At 40.9% G+C, this 14,189-nt stretch overlaps 1 pseudogene; it reads right to left on the reverse strand.

Moving 5' to 3' along the window:
- Positions 1 to 301: 301 nt before the first annotated feature.
- On the reverse strand, positions 302 to 1,387 carry LOC110544184 (putative vomeronasal receptor-like protein 4; annotated as a pseudogene).
- Positions 1,388 to 14,189: the final 12,802 nt, after the last annotated feature.

Genomic DNA, 14,189 nt, shown 5'->3' on the forward strand with positions numbered 1-14,189 from the left:
TCTGGCATGAGGAAAATAAAATTCTAATTTTGGGTGACTGCATGGCCTCCTGCATTTCCTCATGATGCATGCAGAAAGCTAAACTGCATGATAGAAATGGTGAAGTGGTGGGATAATAAGAATCCCTTCCAGCTTCCTAGAGTCCAAAGCAGTCTTGAATTATCTAAGACAAGCTGTCTGTAAAAGAAATAATCTATTCTCTCAATCAGTTTATTGCCGTGATACATTAGAATGGTAAAGCAAAGCCATTCCACGGTATAAAGCTTTAGATCATAAAGAACTGCATGCAAAAAAGAATTTATTATGGGCCACAGCAGGGCTTAACAAGATGAACATCCCTGATGATCAGGACAAAGAGACTGAGAGCAGCATAACTAAGGACTAAAAATGTTTCAATAATTTGTATTGTGGAGTCATGTGTCACTGTGGTACCTAAGTAGAGAGAGAAAATAAAATCTGACCAATAAAAGAAAAGGAAGCAGGTCATGAAAGTGAGAACATTACATGTTGCTCTGATTTCTGGCCTGGAATTATGTGCAGACCTGGAGCTGTGAAGGTAAGGACATGTATGTAATGTTTATAGAGATGGAGAGCCACAGACCCACTGCTCCAGCCCATGAGAGCCTGAAAAGTGACATCCCGAAGAGTCATGAGAGAGAGGAAAAGCCACTTAATTGTGTGCCTGGATGGCAGCATATAGCAATATCTACTATATATCCCAACTCCAGACCTGTTCATGCTACTGTCTGCTGTGATGTAGTGGAGAAAGTTGGAGCCTATCAGGGAATTAAAGACCCAAAACAGAAGGAGAAAGGCTAGAACATGCCATACAGTCTGTGGTTTGAGCTTTCTCCAAAGTCTGGTCCTGGGACTGATGGTGACAGCCTGGACCACACTGAGGAGACAGGTGGTGCAGAAGGAAAGGCCACGGGCAACCCTTTCTAGATAAAATGTAGTTTTACAGCCAACATCACCTAGGAAGTTTCTGATGTAAAAACCTGTGGCCATATATCTGACTCCAATGCAATAAATAGTAATTGTGTTTACAAAAGTCAAGTTGATTAGAATAACATCTATATTTTTTCTCTCAGGACCCATGAAAACAGACACATGTCTCACAAATGTAAAGGTGTTCCCTAAAGCTCCAAGTCCTGTAAGTGAAATGAAAATAATTCTCTGGATGAGGTCACTCCAAATTATCTTCATGGCTAAAACTAGGAAAAACCTTCTGAGAAACATAAGGGAATAACGATGATATAGTTCATGCCTGTGGGTTTTCTGTTTTCTTCAGTGACCTGTGCAGCATATTATATATAATGCATCGAGTTCATTGTTTAGAGATGCCTCATTTTGTTCTTGGAACTTCTGTTCTTGCTTTGACTGACATGGACACGAGGATGACAACTGGACATGAGCCCCAGGCTGATGCCTTCGCTGCCTTTCCAGAGAGTGTTCTCTATGTTCTTCATCCCTAAATCTTTCCCACGAGAACATCTACACAAAGGACAGCATCACTCAGTTTCTAAGCCATGATATTGAGTATCAGTTGAGATATCTCTCTTCTCAGATCTACTTTGCCATCATGTACACACTCATCTGTAAAGAAAATATTAAGGTAATAGAAAACTGTAGCTCTTCAAAGAATTGAAATACTTGTCCAGATGGGGTTGCTTTCGAGGGAAAGTCATGTGGCTTTTCTTTGTCTCCAACTCTGAACTGACCTTGACAATAAATAACACATAGATTAATTAGGTAGGACAGCAGTGTGTCCATCTTCTTGCCTTGAGCAGGATAGTGTAATTAACTCCTATTCCCTATCATCTCATGTGTGGGATTGTATTAAAGACAACTTACCCCATGACTTTTGTGCTTTTTATGACAATTCTCTAAGAACATTGTCCCAAGGAAACATAAAATTTCAGCTCTCAGCTTACGCATTGTTCTTTTGGACATCATACAAAGGTACATTCTATTTTATTCCAAGGTTCATGAAATTGGTGATTTTATCAGTCAGTAATGTTATCTGCTATAAGTGACAAGTAACCTAACACCTCACACTGATTTGTGTAATTTTACACATTGTACCCTTTTCTGTTTTCTCATTCTGTTTAAAGTTAAAATAAGGCTTACAATCTGAATGTATTCATTTTGACTCCATTTTCACAAATCATAAAATAGTTTTATGTGGGAATGCTATGTCTATTTGTCTTTTACAATTTAGTTTTCTCTGCTGCTCACCAAATTTATCTGTGAATTGCTTTCAGCTTCTCCTGAGCAAATGTAACAGTGGCGCTCACCCTGCCACAAGGGAACACATCATGTTTTCTTCCTAATATGATTCCAGCCATGATCCTTTATAGCTAAGTGCTGCCCACAGGCCACAAATATGTCTCCTACAATTTCGCTGAACCCTAAGGTCTATGTTGTCTGTCTGTCTGTTTATATGAATCCCTCTGTGCTGAGAAGTGTTCATCAGTTAGCTTGCATACAGCCTGTTATGGGGTGATATAAAATAGCTTATGCATAAACCATTAGCTGAGGGGCATGGTTGTACTATCCTATGTAAACCACAGAGATGAACTAAAAGGCTATTCAGGAAAGATGATTTGGTTGTTTTCTTTCCTTAAAGTTCTGGGAGGCCAATCCAGTTTTGAATACTATTTCAGTGAATGAGTTCTTGAATGCACAGGTAAATTTCCAAGCTCCCAGAGACCCATTGATTATAATGAACTATCTTTAATACATTTATCAATGTATATAAGTTTTATTTGCCTTACGTCTATAATGATCTTTATGCCTGTGCATTATTACATAAACACTTCTTGGTTCTTTGAGATAATATAACACATATTGAAATAAGGAAGCTGTCTCTGTTTCATGAATAGTGTCACTTTAGGACTAGAAAAAATATTCATTTACATCAATTCAAGAAGCTGTCAGAGAGACATTTACATGTTATTTTATTTATTTTAAATAGTCATTGTTGTGTGTGGGTGTTTCACCTGCCTGCAGTTGTAGGCACTGCTGTGTGCCTGGTGCTTGCAGACGCCAGAATAAGGCACTGGATTCCTGAAACAAGACTTGCACATGATTGTTAGCTGCCATGTGAGTGCTGATAGTTGAATAAGGGAAATCTAGAAGAGCAGTGAGTGCTCTTTACCACTGTTCTTTGAAGATATATGAGCATTTTAATTAGCTTTCACGAGCTTCTTATTTCCACCACTTAGAATCAATCAACTCAGTCTGTGTTACACGTATTTTAGACACTTGACTGAAAGGAAAACTTTGGAGATATAAAGTTCAGAAGTCACAGAACATGTTTGTGACCACCTAGTGGGAATCAAAATTCTGCCTTTTTAAATTCATATATATAACTTTTGCATGTATTTATTTGGCTTCTTTAAAAACTATTTAATATGTAAATTATGTTTTGTGCAATTTAGGTGTATTTTAGTAAGACAAAGACCTGGCATGAATAGTGCCTGGCAATGTTCCCATCATGCATTAAAGATTCATTTTTTCAATCAGTTGTTAGTGTTAGTGTATACCCCCGTGTCTGTTTTATGTACAATTCTCATATTTCATGGTTTACATGGTTTACATTGGGTAAAGAAAGAATGCTTCATCTCGGAAAGACTGAAGTCACCGAGAGTCATACAACTCAGATCAAAGTTCTCATTCTTTGGAGGGAAAATCACACAAAGATTGTGTAGAATCTGAGTGAGCAAGAGCTTCCTACTCCAGCTGCACTGCAGCTGCCTCTGTCTCCTACCCCTGCCTGCCCTGGGGAAGGAGCAGCTCTGACCACGCACACACTCCTTGTGGATACTGACACAAATTCTGGATTGCAGTTTGGAAATGATAGTCCATCTTCTCCCTGAATCCTGCCACTTTCCATTTACAGAGTGACAGGGAGCCCACATCCTTCTCTCTCACACTTCAGCCCTCCACAGATTTTCTGATATCAAATGCAGCCTCATCCACCATGACATGCAGCACTCACCTGTGCAGTCTGTGCAGGATTCAGGGTAGCTGTCCTTACAGCACCAACCAGGCCCTTTTATCAACCCCAAGTCCCTGTGCTCAAGCAAGGTGTCAGGATGTAACACTCAGGAGTTTGGCTTATCAGGGGAAAAGGTTCCTTCTGTCTCCATCCCTGAGGCCAGTGCTGCCTTCTCCCTGGTGCTCTGTCATTTGCTGAACCCAAAAACTTTCTGATTGTAATTGTAGTTTCTGTGAGTAAGAAGGATAAATCACATTACCCAAGGGGTACTGGTTCTTTGGACGTAATTCCATTCTGGCCTTTTTCCTCAGTTTACCCCCTAAACTGACAACTGCTTTGAAAAGAAATTCTGACAACACAAAGTAATCACTTTTTGAATAATTTTCAAGCACATTCTTTATTAATATTAAAAGATCAGTAAGTACTACAGCAAAAGCTGTCTGCCGTGTCATATTTGGGACAAAGACATGAGGAAATTCTGGTAGACTCTGTGCTCTTAGCACTACCTAGAGTGCCTGCTGTTGCTTTACAGATCTCCCTGAGTATTTTGATTTTCTGATGCTATTTTCCTTTTTCTTTCTTACGTCTTTTTTTTTTTCCATACAATAGATTTCGATCATGTCATTCCCTTCCCCTAACACCTCCCGCATCCTCCACACCCTCTACACACCAACTTTATATTTGCTCTCTTGTGATTTCCTTCCCCAAACACAACAAAACAAAGGTCTGAAGAAAAGGATATCAAAACAACAACAACACAAAGCCCAAGCAAAGCAAAAGGCCAACAACACCAAAACATGGGGTTGCTCTGGGGTACGGCTGAGGTCACCCAGTGGCATTCATTGCAGAAAACCCATTGTCGTATTTACAGCAGGTATTAATTGAAAATAGTTTCTTGGTTTGTGTTACAACTCCATGTCCACCTCCCTCTCTCGGTGCTAGGACCTCACTTACCATGAACCTGTGCAGCCTTTGTGTGTGCTGTCACTATTTCTATGAGCTCTTCTGTGCATCAATTCTGTTTGATTTGGAAGAACGGGTTCCTTAGAGTCCTCTGTCACCTCTGGCTCTTCTAGTCTTTCTGCTCCTCTTCCAAATATGTCCCTGAACCTTGAGCAGAATAAGCTGATAGAAACCTTCCATTTTAAAACCAAGTTCTTCAATATTTCTCACTCTGGGTACATTGTCCACTTGAGGGTCTCTGTTTTAATTTTCATAAACTGAAAGAAGCTTCTCTGATGAGGATTGAGAAATACACTGATCTACGGGTATAGAAAAATGTCATTTGAGGCCCATAGAATATTTTCCCTTACACCCATGACCTACCTAGTCTTAAGTGTTGGTGACTTTAGCAGTATCTGGTATGGTTTTATTTCATGGAGTGGCTCTTAAATTGAAGTCGAAGTTGTTAGTTCCTCCTGTAACAGTTGTGTCAATGTTGTAGCAGTCTATATTGTGAGAAGGTTACTGTTTTATGGTGTAGTACATGCATGGTTTGGATAATTTCCTTTCTCCTGGTAGAATACAGACTCTTCCAGTATCATGAATGCTAGTCAGCAGGAGTGAAGCTTCTAGTTGGAAACCAGCTTGACACCTGTTGTTTGATGATGTGAACATTGCCCTCAGCAGTAAAATCAGGATCAGGATCAATAGGACCAGTAGGATCAGGCTGTGGAAAGCAAACTCTAGCCTTTGCATTAGCTTGTGATGTTAGCAAGAGGGTCCATGGGACACCTTTGGCTAATGATTCAACAAGATGTAGCACATTCCTGCAATAGAAGTGTTTATTTAGTGGCATAAGATTTAGTGGCACGCCTGGGTTGGCTACCCAGAGGCTATTTAAGCTGTGGGCTGGCTTTCCCCGGGGTCCGAGGATTGTTCAATGTTCCTGAATAAACTGCATTGAAAAAATAAATAAATAAATAAAATAAAATAAAATAAAATTTAATTAAATTTAAAAAAAAAAGATTTTCTAGTTTGGACATTTTTTCCCATTACACGGTGACTCCATTTAAATTCACTTCACATACGTATGTATTTTAGGAAGCTTCTATAGCGGTAGGTTTCTACATGGCTTTTCAAAAGGCCCTAAGTAGTAGTTGTCCTTCTCGATATTCCCTCCTTTACCCTTCACTACTTCCCTCCCTATTTCATCCGTTCAGTCTCCTTATAACACTATGTTCTAACTCCCCTTCCTTAGGAAATTCCCTCCGCTACCCTAGACCCTCATTATATACCTGTCCTCTGTGGTATATGGATGGAAGCACACACAGAGGAAGTTTAAAAGTTAAGACCCACATAGAAGAGGAAACATGGACATGTAACTTTAGCTATTACAGAATAGCAAAAACAATCCTATACAATGAAAGAACTTCTGGAAGAATCTTCATCCATGACTTCAAGCTGTACTACAGAGACGTAGTGATGAAAGGGCATTATATTGTCATAGAAATAGACCTGTTGATCAATGGGATTGATGGAAGACCCAGAAAGAAACTGACACACCTATGGTCACTGATGTTTGATAAAGGAGCCAAACCCATACAATGGAAAAAAAAGACAGCATCTTCAAAAGATGGTGCTGATCTAACTGGATGTCTACATGTAAAAAAGTGTAAGTAGATCCATGTTTATCTCCCTGCACTAAACTCCAATCAAAGTGGATCAAAGACCTCAATATCAGATACACTAAATCTATTAGAAGAAAAGTTGGAGAAGAGCCTCAAACTCATGGGCACAGGAGACAACTTCCTGAACAGAACACCAACAGCTCAGGTTCTATGATCAACAATTAATAAACAGGACCTCTTAAAACTGAAAAACTTCCATAATGCAAAGGCACTGTCAATAGATCAAAGCAACAGTCTACAGATTGGAAAAAGATTTTTTCAAATCCTACAGCTGACAAAGAGCTAATACCCAAAATTATAATGAACTCAAGAAATCAAACACCAATAAATAAAATAACCCAATCATTTAGTTCTGGGGCACAGAACTAAACAAAGAGTTCTCAATAGAGGAACCTCAAGAGGAATCTCAAATGGCCAAGAAGCACTTAGAGAAATGCTCAGCTTCCTTAGTCATCAGGAAAATGCAAATCAAAATGATGCTGAGATTCCATCTCAGGAATCAGAAGGACTGGGTCCTTCATGTGCTCCAGCAGTCCTATGGGGTAGATGTTGGAGTGTCCAACTCAAAGCTCTGGATCATAGCCTGGATTTATCCTGAGAGGTATGTGAGCTGGTCAGACCTCCAGATTTCCTGCATACACATGACCAGGGTCCAGTACTGTCAAGGTCAGCTCCTCCAGTGCCTCAGGAGACAGGGGCAGTGCCATCTCTGCCACTCTCATGCCCTCGGGGCCATGCAGCAGGTTAGCAGAGCCTGTTGCACTGTGCTGCTCAGGTGAGGCTCAGGGCCCACTTTGTAGAGAGCTGCAGCAGCTGAGGGACAGGTCTGGCCCTCCCGCTCTCATGGCCCTGGGGCCAGGTTTCCCACCAGTCATAGGTGAGGGATGGCATCTCCCCCTCATCCATGTGTGCAGACCAGTTGCAGGATCATCTCTTCCCCACACGCACTCTGTGGATCAGCTCACAAGGACTCCTGAACCTATAACACCCCAAACCCAGATGACTAGATGCCAGATTAAGATCAAAATTAATAGCATCCAGGGCAATACAGTTCCAGCAGAGCCTATCCCCCTATGTCAACAGGCCCTGGATATTCCAATACCAAGAGCCATGCAGAAAGGGCCTGAGACAAACATATAAACCTCCTGGAAATGGAACACTTTGCACACTCTACAGTGGGTGAGCCAAGGCCCCAGACACATTGTTTCTGTATTGCTTCCTGATGCTAATTTGCCCTTCCATGCTTGTGATTGCTGTACCAGCTCTCATATATTTTTGCAGATGATATGATAGCATACATAAGTGGCTCTATAAATTTCACCAGTGAACTCCTCCAGCTGAAAAGCACTTTCACCACAGTGGCTGGACACAAGACTAACTTAAAACAATGAGTAGACCTCCTATATACAATGACAAATGAACTGAAAAAAATCATTGCAATAGCAACCTTCACTGTAGCCACAAACAATAGAACATATTTGGGGGGTAACTCTAACCAAATATGTGAGCAACCTGTATGATGAAAACTTCAAGACTTTGAAGAAAGAAATGGAAGAAGTTATCAGAAGATGAAAAGATCTCCATGTTCAAGGTTTGTAAAAATATTACATAATAAAAATGACCATCATACCAAAAGCAATCTCTAACTTCACTGCAATTCCCATCAAAGTTCCAATACAATTTCTTATAGACCATGAAAGGGCAATTCTCACCTTCAAATAGAAAAACAAAAACCCAGAAGAGCTAAAACAATCCTGAACAATAAAAGTGTTGCTGGAGGTATCACGTTCCCTGATTTCAAGCTGTGCTACAGAGCTAAAGTATTTAAAAAACAAAACAACAACAACAACAACAACAAAAACATGTGGTATTGTCATAAAAACAGACACGTTGATCAATGGGATTGAATTGAAGACAGAGGCATAACTCCTTACATGCATGAGCACATGAGAGAATTGCATAATGGAAAAAAAACATCATCAACAAATAGTACTGGTTCAACTGGATGTCTGCATATATATGAATGCAAATAAATCTTTATTTACCACCGTGCACAAAACTCAAGTCCAAATAGATTAAAGATCACAACATCAAACCAGACATACTGAACCTGATAGAAAATAAAGTAGGGAATGGCGTTGGCACTGTAGACAACTGATACATGGGACAATTAATAACTGGGACCACATGAAACTGCAAACTTCTGTAAGGTAAAAATCACTGTCAATTGGAGAAAATGGTGGCCCACAGAATGGATTTTATTTTTTTTACCAACTCCAAGTCTGATAGAGGTCTAATATCCAAAATATATAAAGAACTCAAGAAATCAGGTATGGCCCAGAAACACAAGTTCAAATACATCCATACTTATCACCCTGCACAAAACTAAAGTCCAAGTGGATGAAAGACCTCAACATAAAACCAGACACACTTTAAACGGCTTAGAAGAAAAAGTGGAGAAGAGCCTTGAACTCATTGTCACAGGAGACAACTTCCTGAACAGAACACCAACAGCACAGGCTCTAAGAGCAACAATCAATAAATGGGACCTCATGAAACTGAAAAGCTTCTCTATAGCAAAGGACACTGTCGTCAGAACAAAACTACTGCCTACAGATTGGGAAGGTTCTTCACCAACCCTCTATCTGAAAGAGAGCTAATATCCAGAATATATAAAGAACTCAAAAATTTAAACAGCAACAAATCAAGTAATCCAATTGAAAAAAAAATGGGGTACAGAGCTAAACAGAGAATTCTCAATAGAGGAATCTTGAATGGCAGAGAAACACTTAAAGAAATGTTCAGTGTCCTTAGTCACCAGGGAAATGCAAATCAAAACGACCCTGAGATTTCACCTTACACTCATCAGAATGGCTAAGATCAAAAAAGCTCAACTGACAACACATGCTGGAGAGGTTGTGGAGAAAGGGGAACCCTCCTCCATTGCTGGTGGGAATGTAAACTTGTACAACCACTCTGGAAAGCAATCTGGTACTTCCTCAGACAATTAGGAATAGCACTTCCTCAAGATCCAGCTATACCACACCTAGGCATATATTAAAAAGATGCTCAAGTACACAATGAGGACATTTACTCAACTATGTTTTGTAGCAGCTTTATTTGTAATAGCCAGAACCTGGAAACAACCCAGATGCCCCTCAACTGAGGAACGGATATAGAAATTATGGTACGTCTACACAATGGAATATTACTCAGCAATAATAAACAAGGAAATCATGAAATTTGCAGGCAAATGGTGGGAACTGGAAAATATCATCCTGAGTGAGGTATCCCAGAAGCAGAAAGACACACAGGGTATATACTCACTCATAAGGGATATTAGACATATAATAGAGGATAAACCTACTAAAATCTGTACACCTAAAGAAATTAATCAAGAAGGAGGACTCTGGCTAAATTGCTCAACCCCTATATAGTAAGGCTAAGAGGATGGACATCAGAAGAATAGGAAAAGAGGGAACAGGACAGGAGCCTAACTCAAAGGGCCTCTGAAAGGCTCTACCCTGCAGGGTATCAAAACAGATGCTGAGACTTATGGCCAACCTTTGGGAAGAATGCAGGGAATCTTATGAAAGAAGTGAGAAATAGTAAGACCTGGATAGGACAGGAACTCCACAAGGAGAGTAACAGAGCCGAAAAATCTGGGCACAGGGGTCTTTCCTGAGACTGATACTCCAACCAAGGACCATTGATGGAGATAACCTAGAGCCCCTGCACAGACGTTCAATGCCCAAGTGGGTTCCATAGTATTGGTAATAGGGACTGTCTCTGACATGAACTGATTGGCCTAATATTTCATCACCTCCCCCTGAGTGGGGAGCAGCCTTATCAGGTCACAGAGGAAGACAATGCAACCAGTCCCGATGAGACCTGATAGACTAGGAATAGAAGGAAGCAGAGGAAAACCTCCCCTATCAGTGTACTTGGGGAGGGGCATGGGTACAGAAAAAAGAGGGAGGGTGAGAATGGGAGGGAAGAAGGGAAAGGGTAAAGGGGGGATTCAAAGTGAATAGGGTGTAATTAATAAAAATCTAAAAAATAAAAAAGAAATATATTGTATATGTTATGCTAGCACTATTCAACATAAAAGTATGTTACAAAATCTCATTCTAATTGATGTATCACATATTTTTACAGGATACCTTAAGAAAACATTCTATCATTAAGAGGTAGTCATAATTACTTTTAAAATAGAAAACTATGACAATGAAGGGTGAAAATAAAGATTTGCTTAATAAAAAAGTAAGTTCAACATCCTTGGCCATCAGGGAATTGCTAATCAAAACTACTTTGAGATTCCATTTTACACCTATCAGAATGGCAAGATCAGTAACACAAGTGACAGCTCATCCTGGCAAGGATGTGGAGCAAGGGGACCACACCTCCATTGCTGGTGGGAGTGCAAACTTCTACAGACACCACAGAAATCAATATGGACATTCCTCAGAAAATTAGGAATCAATCAACTTCAAGACTCAGCTATACCCAGCTATAGTTTTGGGCATATACCCCAAAGGACACTCCATTCTACCACAATGAAACTTTCTCAACTATGTTTATAGTAGCTTTATTCCTAATAGCCAGAAACTGGATACAGCCTAGATGTACCTCAACTGAAAAATGAATAAATAAAATGTGTCAGGCTGGAGAGATGGCTCAGAGGTTAAGAACACTGGCTGTTCTTCCAAAGGACCTGAGTTCAATTCCCAGCACCTTCATGGTGGTTCACAACCATCTAACGTGAGTTCTGGTGTGCACATGCAGACAGAATGCTATATAAAAAATAAATCTTAAAAAAAAGAAAATGTGTCATGTTTATGCTATATAGCATTACTCGGCTGTTTAAAAAAATATGACATTATGAAATTTGCAGGCAATTGGGGGCAACCAGGAAAGATCATCCTGAATGAGATAACCCAGACCCAGAAAGACAAACATGGGATGTACTCACTTACACTAAGTGGATATTGGCTGTTAAATAATTTTTAATCAAGCTACCATGTATATACTCAGAGATGCTGGGTAACGAGGAGGGCTCTAGGGTGGACAGATTGATCCCCTTGAGAAGGGGAAACAGAATAGATTTTTCTGGTAGACTAGGGGTGGTTGGGGAAAGGCCTGAGAGGGATCTGGTGTGGGTAAGGGTGGAGGAAGAGAATGTGGATAGAGATGGTGGAATTGGGGGCCCCTTGCAGGGTGTGTACCTACTGTGGTGGAAACTTTCTGCAATCCATGATGGTGACCCAAATGCGGGCAGTCAGTAATGGAGGACAGAACTTTTGGATGAACTTGCATCTCTTGTAGCCAGGCAAGGCTACAAAACCCTCCATCCACAATCTGCCCTGTTTGCCAGATGTGCTGGGCCAGTGGTGGGATTACTCAACTAATGTGTGGCTTAATTTGAGGCCGCTGCCACTAGAGGGAGCCCACACACTGCACTGCCTGCATAGGTGTCCTGAGAGGCTTCCTCAGGCATCAAATGGGGACAGGTGCAGGACACATTAACTGCTAAGACTAGAGAGTGTGAGGCAATTCCAAACACATTCGAGATATTGATGTGTGGTCCTGAGATATACAGGAAAACACGAGGGAAACATTGTCTTTTACAGTATGCCATCACAGTTTGGAAAACAAGCTCTCCTCGAGAATCTCACTCCAGGACAAAATGCTGTGTAAGAATAGCTAGGAACGTTGTGCCACATCTACTGGCTCTCACGTCTGTTCATCCATTAGGGCTTACACAAACCAGGTGGCATTTGCTAGGTCACCTGGCCCCCTGCATACCAGCCACACACTCATATTTCATGACTCTGTTCTCCTGGTTGCTGCTCAGGCACATGGGTTCTCTCCTCTCTGAGGACACATTTTAGGAGCTGAGCCAGAGGATATGGAGGACATCAAGAGAACTTGCAGAGACTGAAGCATCAAGCACAGGGCCTGCATGAGACTACTCCAGGTTTTCTCTTAGCTTGGTGTTTTTGTGAGACCTCTAGCAGTGGGTTTAGGCATGTCTGAAATGGACTTTCTGGTTTCCTTGAAGACTCAGTTTTGTCATGTGATATTTTTTCACAAGCTGGGCATGTGATGTTTTGCTGGAGGATAGCTTGAGAGAGAGCACATGATGTTTTGCTGTGAGCCCTCACATGCAAGGGGCTTGACTTTGACCAGCTGAGACCATCCATGGGTGGACTCTGAGGAGAGGAGATATACAGAGGCCCACACAGTGAGACATCGCCTTCTGGAGTGACATTACTGCACTGATCCTCATGCTTTGACACTTGCTTCACAGAGAGAAGCATTCCAGAGAACTTCCAGCTGAGTTTTGCGGCTTTTACTGACTTTCCTCGATCTTCTGAATCCTGTTGCTGCTTGGTGTTGGCCTTCAGATTGGACTGCTGGTATCCTGATGACTGAGTTTGGTAATCCCCTAAAGACCCATCAACCCCAATCAGCAGGAAGTAGATAAAAAGAGGTCTACACCCCTTTGCCCTATAATATGTTTAAGGTGTGTGTAGGGGGTAAGGGATGGTGAGCTTGGAAGGGAGGCAAAGGTGTCTAAGAACCCTAAATAAAGTAGGTTTGGTGAAAAATCCAAGGCTACATATGTCCCTGACTTGTTTGCTTTATTATTATTATCCTAAAGTTGTAAACACTGGAATAAAGTGATACATTAGGTTTTCTTTAAAACAGTCAGGTGAAGTAAGAAAACAATAAGATAGATAACCTGAAAAAGAACCTCAAAGTGCAGCTACTGAAGGTGAAATGCAAATCCTCAGGTCTCTTAGGACATGATGCTGCTCTCTAGAGATACATGTTTCACCTGTTCAATAATACATAGAAGCCTCCAGGCATAAGCTGGGGAAACCTGAAGCCAAAAAGTGTTCTCCAGACCATTCAAACTTCCTAGGACCTGAAGCATCTCCTAGGACTTGTAGCAGGCCAGGTGCCCTGGAAAACAAAATGGCAAAGCATTCTTGAGGTCAAAGGTGATAAGAAGCCACCCAAACAGCTCTCTCAACTTTCCCTGTGTGCTTCCTCCAATCATGTGAAGACAGACAGAAGACTTCACCAATCAGCCATAGATAAGTGATTGCTTCAGTGAATCTAAAACTTTCTTAAGCAATTCTGTGTTTTGTGCATTGTTCATTTTGAATAATCTGCCAAATTTTTTGCAAATGTCTCTCATTTAGGACTTGTCTGATATTTTGGTTATGAATAAACTGGAAAATGAGTTTTGGGAGACAATGCCAGGGAGATGAAGTGTCCTTTTCCTCCCTTCTGTTATAGACCAGATGCCTCCCCACCCCCCAGTTTATATGTTGGGATTCTAACCTGCATTAGGGTGATACTTTTACAAATGTGGGTGCCCTTGCATTTGAGGCATAGATTTTCAGGATTGTGACAATGTCTCTGACAGAGGTCATGAATCAAATGGACCTAACAGACATCTACAGAACCTTTCATCCAAATAGAAGAATTTATCTTTTTTTCAGCACCTCATGGAACCTTCTCCAAAATAGACCAAATAGTTGGTC

Source organism: Meriones unguiculatus, chromosome 19, assembly GCF_030254825.1.
Source record: "Meriones unguiculatus strain TT.TT164.6M chromosome 19, Bangor_MerUng_6.1, whole genome shotgun sequence".
In the NCBI taxonomy this organism is placed as follows: Eukaryota; Metazoa; Chordata; class Mammalia; order Rodentia; family Muridae; genus Meriones; species Meriones unguiculatus.